This window comes from Mauremys reevesii, linkage group 2, assembly GCF_016161935.1.
Source record: "Mauremys reevesii isolate NIE-2019 linkage group 2, ASM1616193v1, whole genome shotgun sequence".
Lineage (NCBI taxonomy): Eukaryota > Metazoa > Chordata > Testudines > Geoemydidae > Mauremys > Mauremys reevesii.
In genome coordinates this window covers 65,114,125-65,129,131 of record NC_052624.1, presented here as the reverse complement: position 1 = coordinate 65,129,131, position 15,007 = coordinate 65,114,125, and the positions used below count along the sequence as shown (strand labels likewise).

Below are 15,007 nucleotides of genomic sequence, written 5' to 3'. Positions count from 1 at the left end.
TTTTATTCTTTACTATTGTTTCAACTAATTTGACGTTAGACTTACCGTCTGTAATTGCCGGATCACTAGATCCCTTTTTAAATATTGGCGTTACATTAGCTAACTTCCAGTCATTGGGTACCGATTTAAAGGACAGGTTACAAACCTTAGTTAATAGTTCCACATTTGAGTTCTTTCAGAACTCTTGGGTGAATGCCATCTGGTCCCGGTGACTAGTTAATGTTGAGTGTATCAAATAATTCAAAAACATCCTCTCATGACACTTCAATCTGTGACAGTTACTCAGATTTGTCACCTACAAAAGCCAGCACAGGTTTGGGAATCTCCCTAACATCCTCAGCCGTGAAGACTGAGGCAAAGAATCCATTTAGTTTCTCCGCAATGACTTTATCATCTTTAAGCGCTCCTTTTGTATTTTCATCGTCAAGGGGCCCCACTGGTTGTTTAGCAGGCTTCCTGCTTCTGATGTACTTAAAAAACATTTTGTTATTACCTTTGGAGTTTTTGGCTAGCCGTTCTTCAAACTCCTCTTTGGCTTTTCTTATTACACTCTTGCACTTAAGTTGGCAGCGTTTGTGCTCCTTTCTATTTGCCTCACTAGGATTTGACTTCCACTTTTAAAGGAAGTCTTTTTATCTTTCACTGCTTCTTTTACATGTTGTTTAATCCAAGGTGTCTCTTTTTTAGTTCTTTTACAGTTTTTCTTAATTTGGGATATACATTGAAGTTGTGCCTCTATTATGTTGTCTTTAAAAGGATTTCACTTTAGTCAATGTACCTTTTAACTTTTGTCTAACTAACCCTCATTTTTGTATAGTTCCCCTTTTGAAATTAAAGGCCACAGTGTTGGGCAGTTGGGATGTTCTTCCCACCACAGGGATGTTGAATGCTATTGTATTATGGTCACTATTTCCAAGCGGTCCTGCTATAGTTACCTCTTGGACCAGCTCCTGCACTCCACTCAGGATTAAATCTAGAGTCGCCCTTGTGGGTTCCGTACCAGCTGCTCCATGAAGCAGTCATTTAAAGTATCGAAATTTTATCTCTGCATTTCGTCCTGAAGTGAAATGTTCCCAGTCAATATGGGGATAATTGAAATCCCCACTATTATTGGGTTCTTAATTTGATAGCCTCTCTAATTTCCCTTAGCATTTCATCATCACTATTACTGTCCTGGTCAGGTGGTCGATAATAGATCCCTAATGTTATATTTTTACTTGAGCATGAAATTTCTATCCATAGAGACTCTATGGAACCTGTGGATTCGCTTAAGATTTTTACTTCATTTGAATCTACACTTTCTTTAACATATAGTGCCACTCCTCCCCCTGCACGGCCTGTTCTGTCCTTCCGATATATTTTGTACCCCGGAATGATTGTGTCCCATTGATTGCTCTCAGTCCACCAGGTTTCTGTGATGCCTATTATATCAATATCCTCCTTTATCACAAGGCACTCTAGTTCACCCATCTTATTATTTAGACTTCTGGCATTTGTGTACAAGCACTTTAAAAACTTGTCCCTGTTTATTAGCCTGCCTTTTTCTGATGTGCCAGATTCTTTTTTATGTGACTGTTCATCATCTGATCCGGCCCTTACATTATATTTCTCATTCCTCTGCTCCTGACTATAACCTGGGGATTCTCTATCATCAGACTCTCCCCTAAGAGAAGTCTGTGTCCGATCCACACTATAGAAACATGTTCACCTGCTTCTATAGCCACCAGAACGAGCATGATTGAATCTGTTCAAATTCAGTGTCTGTTTTCTTTCCTGAGTTAAACTCTAACGTGCCAAATTCAACTTGCTTGAGTAGTCCTGCAAGCAATCCCTGTGATAGGAGAATTAGATGATGTGCCAAACTAGAAAAACTCATTCAGCACCCACCAAAACAGTTAATCTCTCCTGGCTTCTGCTGCCAGCATCACAGAATTCTGTCCAGCGCTAGTGGCTTTTGACAATTTTGCATTCTTTTGCTTTTATTGTGAAATAAGTTTGCACAGTTTGAGAGCTTTTTCCTCCTTGATGTAAGCTTTAAGGGGCTTGTATCCTCAAGGTCTTTATACTGTAACTTTTCTGTAGAGGTAAGATTCCCAAGGCATGTTGTTAGCATTACCACCACACTTTTCATTTTGTACAAATACAGACACATCTAACATAATTTGTGCTTAATTACAGTAGTTTCAAAATTGCCATTTTTGTTTAGTGAGCCCACTGTTTTGTCCTCTCTAATAATAACCTGTGCATAGGCGTCACTGAATTAAAAGGGTAGTTTCTAGAATATTTCAAAGACTAGTACTGCATGCATAAGCAATTACAAATTGAAACCTTCTACCAGGCAGATGTAATGCTTTGCTATATACAACATAGCATCTAATTAGGAATTCATGTACATTTATATCTTCCCACTATGCAGTACAAATGGTGGGCATGCAATACTGGTTCACAACCTTCAGTGTGAGAATGATCTGCTCAAATTTCAATTTAAAATATAGAACATTATAATCATTTGTGAGATGCTTTGACAATTAAGAATGTGATGTGAATATATTTCACATTAGTATATTGCAAAATGTTGATATTTGCTACATGTTAAACAGCTTCATTATTTCTCAAAATACTTGCCCATGCAAAACCAATAAAAATCTTTTAATACATTGTCCTTTGGTAGCTGTGATCACTTAATGCCACATTAAGGTGTTGAAATTAACTTCAGCAGTAAGAACTGTAGTCAATCATGTTGCAGTGTTTCTGAAACTGCAAAACACTATATTTTCTCATTTTGTTACCATTGTTTCACTTCACTTACGGGCTTACAGCACCATTCAACTGCTCCACATCATACCTCATCTAAATGTACATAAAGTAAGCTTTCAAATGATATATGCTGTGGTTGTGTGTGGGTACATTTATCTCAAAAAAAATATGGCCCTTTTTTGGAGAATTGCAGCTTGCCTGTACCTGAATAAATACCTATAAGTTTGGCCCATGATGAATAAATTTTTAAAAAATAAAGTCTAACTATGCTACAATACCTGGGGCCATTTTGTAGAGAAAAATGCCCCAATGTGTGTGCAAAAAGTCAGAGGACATGCTCAGTGAATATGAATGGAATACAGAGTCTTTTGCCTCTTGGTCAGTGCTTCAAATCTAGTTCATAGTTATCCTCAGATAACTGTAAACAGCCTATCTGAAGTGAATTGTTGGTTGCAAAATGAGATGTTTTTGGGGAAGTTTTCAAGATGTTAAAAGTTGTTTTTGTTTCAATGCTTCAAGAGATACTTTACTTTTAAAAAAGGTTTCCACAAATGCTAGTTTCCAAACTTTCAAAAATTTTAAACATCCAAGAAAGCAGAAAATTTTTCATGAGAAATGAAAAAACATGGACAAGTCACATACAAAATTAGAAATAAGAAAAAAAGCCAGAAAAAAATACTTTGAAAGTTTTCAACCAAGTGGTCTCTCTAGCCACGTTGCAGATGTTGGCAGTCTCAACAGAAAGGCGTGAATAAACATGGAAAGTAAACTACCCACTCACTTCTATAACTAGTCCATCCAATTGTCAGGGACTGCTAGATCCTACCCAGGACATACTTAAGTTGTGAGCTCTCTAGGGCAGGGGTTGTCTTTTTATTCTCTGTTTGTAAAGCACCTAGCACAGTGGGGTCCTGATCCATGACTAGGGTTCCTAGTCACTGTGGTAATATAAATAAAGGTACCAGTGTTATTAAAGACAATTCCAGTGTCCAGGACAGTCCAGCCAACCAGCCCATTTTACAAGTATGAAATGCACTTGAAAATACAAAAGATTAAATAAAATCCAGTCTGGTTATTTCCGAGGTCAGTAAAGTCACTCTATGGGAAGGCATGACCCACCATTAATCACACTGCCCCTGGATTGTATTAAGAGAAGGCCCCATAGCAGAAAATCTTTCTATGAAGTCACCTGAACAATTTGCAAATTTCCTTTTCCTCTACAATACTCCATAGAAGGTTGGTGCCAAACTCCACAGGTATTCAGCACAAATGAACCCAACACAACAGGTTTTCCCAACTGAATTAGTCTCGATACTGAGGGCAAAATGACCTTCCTGCAGAATCATAGCCAACCACTGTTTGCTAGCAATCCACCAGCACCTCTAGATTGCAGTGGCTGCCAAGTTTACTCCAGCCAAAGATAAAGTCACTAACAAAACACCATCTAAAAAAAGTTTACAGGCAACAAGGTCGTCACGTCTCCATAGATTATGTCCTTGTCCTTTTACCCAGCTACTCCTATGTGTGTAACAGCCACTTTCTGCCATTCCTTCTATCTTTGCCCTGGCACATGATTGGTGAGTAGTGATCAATCTATTGGGGATCGATTTATCGCATCTAGTGTAGACGTGATAAATTGATCCCCGATCGCTCTGCCGTCGACTCCGGAACTCCACCACTGCCGAGAGGCGGAAGCGGAGTCGATGGGGGAGCGGTGGCAGTCGACCCTGCACCATGAGGATGCGAGGTAAGTCGATCTAAGATACGTCGACTTCAGCCTATTCTCATAGCTGAAGTTGCATATCTTAAATGGTTCCCCCCACCTCCCCAAGTGTAGACCAGGGCTTTCTGTTCTCCACATGGGATCCAGTCAGATGTCTAGGGTGAAGTCCTGACCCCACTGAAATCAATTGTAGTTTTGATGTAGACTTAAGTGGAGTCAGAATTTCACCCTGAGTATCCTCACTAATGAAACAACCACTTTTCTTGGTATGGTTAATGATGTTCCCTACCTCTGATCACAGATCCCTGTCTCAACTCACTCTATAGTGGCTGAGCATCTTCTGCTCTAATTTAGATCTGATTGTAACGATTTCACTGAAATGGGGGGGGGGGAGGAAGAGGCAGTTTCCCCTTACTCTTTATTACAGGGCACCTCAAAGACTACCTTAACTAGCATTTAGCTTAGCTATAATTTCTTTCTAGGACATCTCAGGGTCATTCCTAGCTTGAACCCCAGATATCATGGATAAAACCAACTCTTAAAATGTCATTAACTCAGTCTTTAAAGCCTTATTTCTCCTATCAGTTTACCCATCCCGACAGTCTCCATATTCCTGTCTTTGATTCATCAGAAGATAAATTTGGTCATAGTCCATAAATCTGGGAGTCATTCTTGACTGAATAGAATTTCCAACACCTTCATTCTCTGCAGTTTGTAGTACCTCCTCCAACACAACTAGAGTTTATCCTTACTCACCATCTCTACTGAAATCCTATTTCAACAGTTTCCATCCTGATGATAGCCATTCTCTGAACGTTGTATATAAATCACAATTTGATAATCTTCAGGGAACATAGAAAGTTGAGGCAAAACTACTAGGGCCAGATACATGGGATCACATTAATAATCACCTGTTTATCTCCAATGGCTTCCTGTCCATTTCTGAATTTGCTTCAGTTTTACCTTCCTGTTTTTTCAGAGTTCTCCATGGTTTTGTTGCACTCTGCAATCTGACCTAATATCCATCTACTTTAATGTCTGCTCCTGAAGTCTTAGCCTCCTCTTAGTTGTTTAAAGCAGGGGTAGCCAACCTGTGGCTCTGGAGCCACATGCAGCTCTTCCAAAGTTAATATGCAGCTCCTTGTATAGGCACCGACTCTGGGGTTGGAGCTACAGGCGCCAACTTTCCAATGTGCCAGGGGGTGCTCACTGCTCAACCCCTGGCTCTGCCACAGGCCCTGCCCCCACTCCACCCCCTCCCCTGAGCCTGCCGTGTCCTCGCTCCTCCCCTGCCCTGCCAGAGCCTCCTGCATGCCACAAAACTGCTGATCGGGAGGTGCAGGGAGGGAGGGGGAGGGGGAGGCACTGATTGGCGGGGCTACTGGTGCATGGGAGGTGCTGGGGGCGGGGCAGAGGAGCGGATGTGGGCTGCTGACATATTACTGTGGCTCTTTGGCAATGTATGTAGGTAAATTTTGGCTCCTTCTCAGCTCAGGCTGGCAACGCCTGGGTTAAAGTCTTCCTTTTCACTTCACTTTAACTGTCACCGCAAAGCACTTAATGATACTTTGTACAAAAAAGACAATAGTGTAGAAACATATTGAACTACCCTGTACATTAAAGAGACAGCAAGAGGAAGAGTTTTAGTACAGCAGAAAAAGGCCTGAATATAAACAAATCTATTCCTAAAAGTAGTGAATTCCTTTTTAAATGAAGGGATGCTGAACTGAATGAATCAGTTAAAAAAATAACTGCTGGTAGTAGGGTGACCAGACAGCAAATGTGAAAAATTGGGACAGGGGGTGGGGGTGCCTATATAAGAAAAAGACCCAAAAATCAGGACTGTCCCTATAAAATTGGGACATTTGGTCACCCTAGCTGGTAGATATGGAGGAGTGACAATAAAAACCATTGTAATTTCTATAGTACCATTCAGCCATCATGGCCCCAAAATATTTTGCCAACAATGAGAGACTAGTCCAAACCCATCCTTGTCTGTGAGTATCCACAGATTTAGAATTCACCCTTTCTTTAATAAGCTAAAAATCAAATCCAGAGGCATGATGTGGATCAAAACTTTGCAGCTGAGGGACTCTCCTCTCCCACCAGTGACATGCAGCTATATAAAAGCATACAGTAACATTGCAGAACAGTTTAGACACAAAGATCAAGAAGGTTTATGGCTGACAGAGGTAGGAGCATCAAAATACTGACCATTCTGCAGCCACTAACCACCTATTCAGATGTACTTGGTTCCACTATAGAACACCTGTGAAATCTGCCCTTAAGCCTGGCTTTGAGTAATGTTATTGATCTCAGACAGGCTAGTCACAGCACATCAGATCAGTGATGATCAGGAGACAGTGGGCCTGACTCATTACTCCAGTGCTGTAGTATCATGCTGGTGCAAATCCATTGAAATCAAGTGAATGACAACACAAAACTAAAGTGTATTCAACTAAATATTGAATTGGACCCAGTAAGATGATCCTTATCCATTGGAGACAGCTGCCAAGATGATGATTATTTTCATCCTGTTTTCCTGTGCAAAGAAACTAAGTGTATGTTAATCCAGCCAGCTGGTGTGAAATCAAAAGTTTCATAACTTCTCGTTTAAAATGTGTATAAAAAACAGGACTTGAGTTCACATGAAAGCACTCTTCATTACTGTAATAATGGTGACGCGCGCGCACACACACACACACACACACACACACACACACACACACACACACACACGGCTGGTCTTTATTTCCTGCCTCACAACCTGGTTCAGGTTTACAAAAAGGTTAACAACCTTGTCACGTGTCAGAGTACAGTACCCACTGTGGTCTGCGGCTACTGACAGCTGTTACTGTATAAATGAGAGTAAAGGTGAACAGGGTGTAGGTTTTTTTCACTGCAATGTATTCATTTAATATGGGGAGATGGGGGAGGGGGGCCAAAATAGCCCCAGCTCATTTGATCAACATCATGGCTGAATTTAATGTGCTTGAGGTACCCAGATTCTGCAGAATGCAAGTATAACCTACTGGTGAGCATGTTCTACAGGTCCCTCTCTGTGCTGATCCACAGAGGATATCAAGGGCCATGGCCTTGGCTCTTTAGTCAAGCTGTAGCACTGACACTTTTACCTCTGGAAGTCCCCACCTCAGTTCCTGGTGTGTCAGCTAAGATGGCAGCCATCACACAAGCTCGTATTCAAAAATAAGACAAGACAGCCTACTAAATGTGACCAGAGATAGCCTTGCCTTAGCAGCCTTGTGAGTGCTTTTATTCAGTTCATCGGGGTATTAATGAATTTTGTTTTTGCAGCTCTGTGCTTAATTTGTACTCTCAGCAACTGAGAGCACAGATCAGGCATTTCAACCCACCAATGGTCGGCTACATAAAGGCAGAAATAGTGATACTAAGAGTGCCTTGCATCATTATTCCCCACTAAGGCCCAGTCTACAGGTAGTTTTTGTACCACTTTAACTTCACTAATGTAGTAAGGCTATGTCTACACTACTGCCTATGTCAGCATAACTTATGTTGCTCAGGGGTATGAATAAACCACCCTCTGAGTGACATAAGTTACAATGACATAGCGCTGTGCACGTGAACAGCTATGTCAGCATAGAGCGTCTTCAACAGATGTGCTGCAGCAGCGTAGCTGCGTCAGAACAGCTGCACCACTGTACAGATAGACATGGCCTAACAGAGTTAAAGTGCACAAGCTCTGCAGTGTAGACAATTATACCTGTATAAAGGTGCCTATATTGGAATAACTTGTTCCCCTCAATTTAGCAATTATATTGACAGACCAGGGACAGTCTGACTATCCCAGAAAACAAGAACAAAAAACCCAGCTTGCACAAAAACTATTTCAGGAGTCCTACGGGATCATATCACACTGCTGTGGCCACATGCCTGCTTGCTGGAGCTGGCTGCTCTCTGACCTTTGCAGTTCAGCTCCAATCCTTAAAGGGGTAGGGTCCAGGAATACACAGCCCTGGCATTCTATCCAGTTCTTAAACAAAACTTTCACATGAAAATATTTTTACATACCTATTTTAACTTGCGCGCTACGCAAGTACCTGTATACCAGTATAGCTCTGGCCACACTAAAGAGAGTTGTATTGCTTTAAACTGTATCTGCAGAACAAGAACTGCTTAGACAAGCCCTAATGATTTTGAATGCAATAGTAACTTTGCTAATGGTCAAAGTCTGAACACAGAGCCCATTGCAAAAATCTACTGAAGTCAGTAGAACTGGATCAGGCCCTTAACACAGTTGCAACTCCCACTGAAGTTAACAGAAGTTGGCCCTGCATAACTGAGCCCAGAATCTGGCTCTAAAAATATAGTGACTAGATATAGGCCAAATTTTTATACTTGATCTCTGTGCAAACCTTCCGTGGGGCCTGACCCTGCGAGCTGCTAAGCGTCTGCAACTCCTCTCAGGCTGAAGCCTATTGTTATCAGTGGGGCATATCTGTTGTGGACGGATGGTTGTTCAGGAGCCTAACTTTGTAGGGCCCATAGCTGTAATGCAGCGCTCTCCCTAGAATGGAGTTTGACCTCCCTGTGTTAATAGCCCTCCCACACACACCATATTTGGATGAGGTTCTTTCTTTCCAGAATGGGAAGACACACACACTCACTTTGTTTTTTTCCCATTTTTGTAGATGATTGCAGTAAGCAGTCCAGGTGGTTGCTCACCTCACCGTGCATTAGCAGCAGGGACATTTCACAATACCAGGTTCCATGGATCACCAGAGCTGTAAAAGGCTGTCTTTGTTTAAGCACTCAGGAGGAGGCCACAGTTGTGGCTTGACATTATACTTGCCTTCTGAGAATGCGTGTGAAACTGGAGATTTCCCACCCCAGACCACGAATATTAGATAAAAAACAGAGATAAACAGGAGAGGATTAATGATTATACCAGTACTGCATTTCACAAAGTCACTTCTCCCTCTAGCACAAAGCAATAAGTCCCAGGGCTCAGAGATGAAATGAAACTTAATGGGACTGGAAGGCACTCAGCAACTGGCAGGAGTTGGCCCTAGGGAAGAACAGGAGACTGGATCTCTGTATGGGCTTCTTAAGCACAGTCACTGTATCTGCACTTCTTCAGTGAAGCATGCAAATGCCAGATAGTATAATTTTTAACTTTTTTATTCTGTCAAATAGGTTTTTATGACAGTTGTTCAGTATGAAATCCATAGGAAACATTCTGATGTTAAACACTCAAGAAAGTAAAATTAAAGGAACACTAGTTGGGAAAATGTTGTTTAAATGGATAGTGTTGTAAATAACGTGTGATGTTCATGTACCAGAGACATGAAAGGGGGGGGGGGCGGGAAGAGAAGCTCAGTGCTTTGACTCTATAAACAGTGAAAACTGATTATATGTATTTAGCCAGTTGTCCCTGTTTGAGTGGGATATCTCAGGAGTGAAAAATATTAAAAAGCCAGGGGGGCTGGGAGGGAAAGAGGAAAAAAAAAGGGAAAACCTGATTGTAACACCACACTCATGGATGTGGATTGGAAACATTGTCAGAGTGACTTAGGGATAGGTGTAGTTTTTGAAGCTACTTTTAAACTCACTTTTTACAGCTGACCAGATTTCACGTTGATGGTGTCCTTTTAAGGATCAGTTAACTTGCTTGCTCTTGTGCAATCTGGCTCCTTTACATTCAGTATAGCTAATGAAAACAAACCAACTATTTACCATACTAGTCTCTCTATTTCCATTGCAAGACTTGTACACTCTGTATAATGTTTACTAGTACAGAGAAGAGTTGCAATTGCTTAACAGACAAATGAAGTAAGATTGTGTGTGTGTATCATAGATAGATAGATAGAAATCCATCCAATTAGAGTAAATGTGTCAAAGTTGAAATTTACAATGGGTTTTCTTAATGACTGTGAAGGAGTTGCATGTTCTAACTGTGATCACCATCAGTAGCTGAAGCAGTGTCTCATTTGGCTTTTGACTGTTTTGACAATTTCCAGTAAAGCATAAAATAGTCACCCTGAGTTGTCCCCTCAAGATATGCATACAGATTTTGTAAAAAAAATATTTTCCCCCCTTTGGGACTATCCTAGCACATAATAAAACTTCCTGCTTTATTGTATCCTTTCCAGTATTTACATGATTGAATATTTTGATCTGCATAAACTTTTCTAAGCCAGATAATAGGCACGTATCCTTGATTTGCCTCTAGCGAGCAAATAAAGCAGCACTATAGGAGCAGCATTACTTCCCTTGGACCACTAGGTGGCGTTCGCTTTTTAAAAAGTTACCAAGGCTCAAGTAAGGGACTATCAAATTTTCCAAACATGAAGAAGAGCTCAGTAGAGCTCAAAAGCTTGTCTTTTCCACCAACAGAAGTTGGTCCAGTAAAAGACAGTCCCTCACCCAGCTCTCTTAAATTTATAAGATATATACAATGTATACCGAGACCAGACCTCTTCCTACTGAACAGCACAATTGATCTAAAGGAGAACAATACTCAAGTTCTGTTTTCTTGGAATCATAGGACTGGAAGAGACTCAAGGCAGGACTAAGTATTATCTAGACCATCCCTGACCATTCTCTGGACTTGTAGTTGGCTGACTCTGAGCCTGGGCTCGGTGGCGTCTCTTTGGGTATGTCCATACTGCAATAAAAGAGCCACAGCACGGCCAGAGCTGGCCCAGGTCAGTTGACTTGGGTTCGGGGGGGCTAAAGATGTTTGGGCTCCCTGTGAGCCTGAGCCCCCATCAGCTGGCCCAGGCTTTGAGACTTGGTTCTGCAGTTTTTTTTAATGGCATCGTAGACATACCCTTTGTGTCTCCTGTCCCTTTGCCCTGTACAGGACCCCCCACTCCTGGGCAATCTTTCTGTCCCTGATAGGAGTTCAGTTCTCCCCCGAGGTCCTTTCTGAGTCCAATTACTTCTGGTCCCTGGCTGCATGGCACAGGGCACTGGCTAGGAGCATGTTAGGCTGGCAATATCCATCTGTCCCCAAAAAAGGAGGGCAGAGGAAGGAAAAGCCAGCCCTAGCCTCAGGCTGGGCTTCCCTTGCTCCTGGAGCTCAACAGCAGTTCCTAGCACCCTCGCCTCCTGGGCAAACTCTCTTCCCCCTTCCCGCTCCTTAGCAAGTTTCACATGTTTAAGCTTCCCTTCTCCAGGCAGAGCATATTCACCTAATTGTTGCTTCCTGAGTGCAGACATGTTCATTAGTCTTTCCATGAATAGGATGAGGGCACGTCCTATGACAGACCTCATACACTTAGTAATACATGGGATAATGCAGAAAAGTGTCAAAGCACAACAGGCTAAAATGAAACAATTCAGATTTTGTAATCGGTCACTCTTGGTTTATTTATAAGAGACATGTCAAGGGATCATATGAGGGTTTTGGCCAAAAGAGATTATAAACTGCAATTTCTATGATCTTGGAAGAAGCAGCTGCCTTCCTATACAGTGTAATTTAATTCACTGTCTTTCAGAAATAATTCTTGGTATCAAAACCCTAACTCTAGGGGATCCATTTAGAAGCTAGAACTAAGCGCTTTTCTTTAGCTGGCAGCAGATGTGTTGATGCCAACAAATTTGTGCATACACAAATGTTATTCTTGCTGCATAGTTATTTGCTCGCCAAAGAGACCCTAGCATGTCAACAGGTCCCAAATGTATGCTACTTTACTGTAAGAAATATAAAGAGAGTAAATAGGTATTTCCAAATATAACTGAAATTATCCAAGCAAGATGCTTTGGATTAGCTAATCTCTCTCTCCACCTCTCTGATTTTGTTTCTCTTTTACTTCCATACAGCAAATGGTGTAATACTAAGTGAACTACATAGATATTTTCTCAAAAAGAAAAATGTGACCAATAAACAAAAAGCCAACAAAGACTTTTTAGTAGTATAAATGCATGCTGTCAGTAAATTTGATTTCATTCTACAGTACTTTAAAAATCTAATCCAACATTCTTGACTACATAGTAGGCAAGGGCAGGATACATTTTCCTTTCTTGCCTGTGTAGTATTGCCCAGATCTGGAAAGAACAGAGACCAGCATAGTTTTACTATAGTTTGATGATGGCATAAGGTAGCGTACTCACCACCCATTGCATTCCTTTGTGTCCGGGTGCAATACTGTAGGCGACCCTCATCTCTAGTACCTCCTGCAGGCCACTTGCCTCTCACCAGGTCTTCTGTGGCTTAGACCTCAACCAAGTCACAAAGTTCAACCCCTTTCCAGGTTAAGGAAAGGTCTAAATTGAAACATCACAAGACATCCCAACATATGAGAGTCTTCCACTCCCTTGGGCTATTCTTCCACTCAGCCTCTGGTGTCAGTCTTCCACCCCACCCTGGGCCCAATCCTCCTTCTGGTGGCTTACATGCCCCTTCTTCAGGGAGTGGTAGGTGAACCCAGGCCCTCCCTCTGCTCTGGGCTCCAGCCCAGGGACCCTGTATTAAGCAGCTTAGTCTGCTTCTTCAGATGTGCTACTGTTTCCCCAGGCTGCCCCTTAGTTCTCAGGCCTCTGGCTTCTCCCTCAACCCTCCTAGCTTCTCCTTGCTGTGCTGAACTCACCACTCTTCCACCTATCCTGCACTAACCTACGCTCTACTGGTTTTTCTCCATATGAAAGCCTCTGCATTTCCTGAGCTCCCTTATAAGGGAAGGTGTCTATTGATTGTTGCTAACCTCTGCCCCCAGGCAGCAAATCAATCAATCAATCACACATGCACTGATTGGCTTTTAACCCCTTTGCCTAACAGGTAATAAGCCTCATTACAGGTGAGCTCCCAAATAAGTCCATTTGTTGGGACAAATCAACCTTTCCATGGGCATTACAGTAGTGGAAGCCAAATAAGTGCCTAGCTAGGCAGACGGATATGAGGAAATCCCTTTAGAAGGGACTAGAAATTCTGAGTTTCAGCCTGCAGAGTTTCTATGTGATCATAGGCTCTGTGGCAGAATTTATGAATATCTAGATGGGGTAAGCCTTAAAAGGCCCTTGTCCACATAGAAGCAGTGCTGTATTCCTTCCGGATTCTTGCATTTGCTGAGCTAACATGTTTTTAAGTATTAGTTGTCCAATGAGGAGCCCATCCTAAAGCACCTGTACAGGCAAGCCTCGCATTGCCTTGGCAGGACTATAAGAGCGGTCCATGTTCTAGTAAAAATAACCAGTTTTTGATTATGTATGCCATGTTGTTGTAGCTGTATCAGTCCCAGGATATTATAGAGATGAGGTGGCTGAGGTAATATCTTCTATCCAAGGAGAAAGTCTGGGGTATCCACCTTAACACACCCAAACCTGCCTTTACCAAACAAGGATATTCCACCAGACAAGTTGATCACATCATGGAATCGGTCACCCAAATACACTGAGAGAACCTGCTTCAATACAGAAACAAAACCCTCTCCAACCACACACCCCTTGTTGTCACCTACCATCCCACGCTAGAACTTATATGAGGTATCATCAACAACTACAACCCATACTTGATGGGGACTGCTGAAAGAATTTTTTCCTGAACTCTCTTCTGGCCTTCAAACAACCCCCCAACTTCTCCAAGCTCATCATCAGAAGCAAGCTCCCCGCCAATTCAAAGTCGCACCAGATCCTGCCAGAACAGCAGATGCAAAACCTGCAGACATCTCTTCACTGCTACAATGATCAACATCCCCCACAACACACCTTTCAAGATCTAGGAGACTTACACCAGCCTATCACAACATGTGGTATACATCATCCAGTGCACTAAATGCCCCAATAGCAACTATGTAGGTGAAACCAGACAATCATTACACTCTCAGATGAAAGCACACAGGAAAATGATAAAAGACAAAAACACCCTATCACCTCTGGGTGAACACTTTTCATAAAGCTATCACTCTACATCTGACCTATCAGTCCTCATCCTCAAAGGAAACCTTCACAACACTTTCAAAAGATGAGCCTGTGAGCATAAATTCATTACTCTACTAGACACTAAAAATCATGGTCTTAATAAAGACACTGGATTTATAGCTTATTATAACAATCTGTAACCCAGTAAGCTCCCCCGTTTTGTCCTTTGACTACAGGGGTGTTAACCAGTCCCTTTACCTTGAATGGTTCCTTAGAATATGTGCCAACTACTTATGCTAAACTATCTCTTAGATCTTGTATTAGCTGTGACACCATAAGTACCTTTCCCAGATCTAAGAAAGAGCCATAATTCAACAACTTGTCTTTCTCACCAATGGAAGTTTGTCCAATAAAACACATGCCCTCATCCACCTTGTCTCTCCAATTTTTGATTAGGCATTTTTTGTAATTACCCCTGCATAATAAAATACATTTTTTATTAGTAACATTTGTCACACGCCCCAAAATATAAATGAACATATGAGGAAGATTTAAAAAAAAAAAAAAAGAATCAATGATCAAAATATAAAATGTGGGAAACAGTTGTCCTGCCTGATACATGTGCATTACTATATTTGGGGAGGTTCCCAGTTATCTAGGGCAACATAATAATAATTAGTATGAATA

The 15,007-nt window shown here is 41.7% G+C and overlaps 1 long non-coding RNA gene across 5 annotated transcripts in view; it reads right to left on the bottom strand.

Annotated features, from left to right (window-relative positions):
- LOC120398455 overlaps positions 1-15,007 on the bottom strand; it is a 39,043-nt gene that overhangs the window by 19,291 nt on the left and 4,745 nt on the right. For 2 of the 5 annotated variants that reach the window (XR_005594437.1, XR_005594433.1), the window contains exons 1-2: positions 12,578-13,089; positions 10,072-10,169 (exon numbers count right to left, since the gene is read on the bottom strand). The exons of 1 other annotated variant lie outside the window; for it this stretch is intronic. This is a non-coding gene — a long non-coding RNA (uncharacterized LOC120398455). Of the gene's footprint in view, positions 1-10,071; positions 10,170-12,577; positions 13,090-15,007 lie in introns of those variants that run through there. 2 more of the 5 variants (XR_005594434.1, XR_005594435.1) reach the window with 2 other exon arrangements.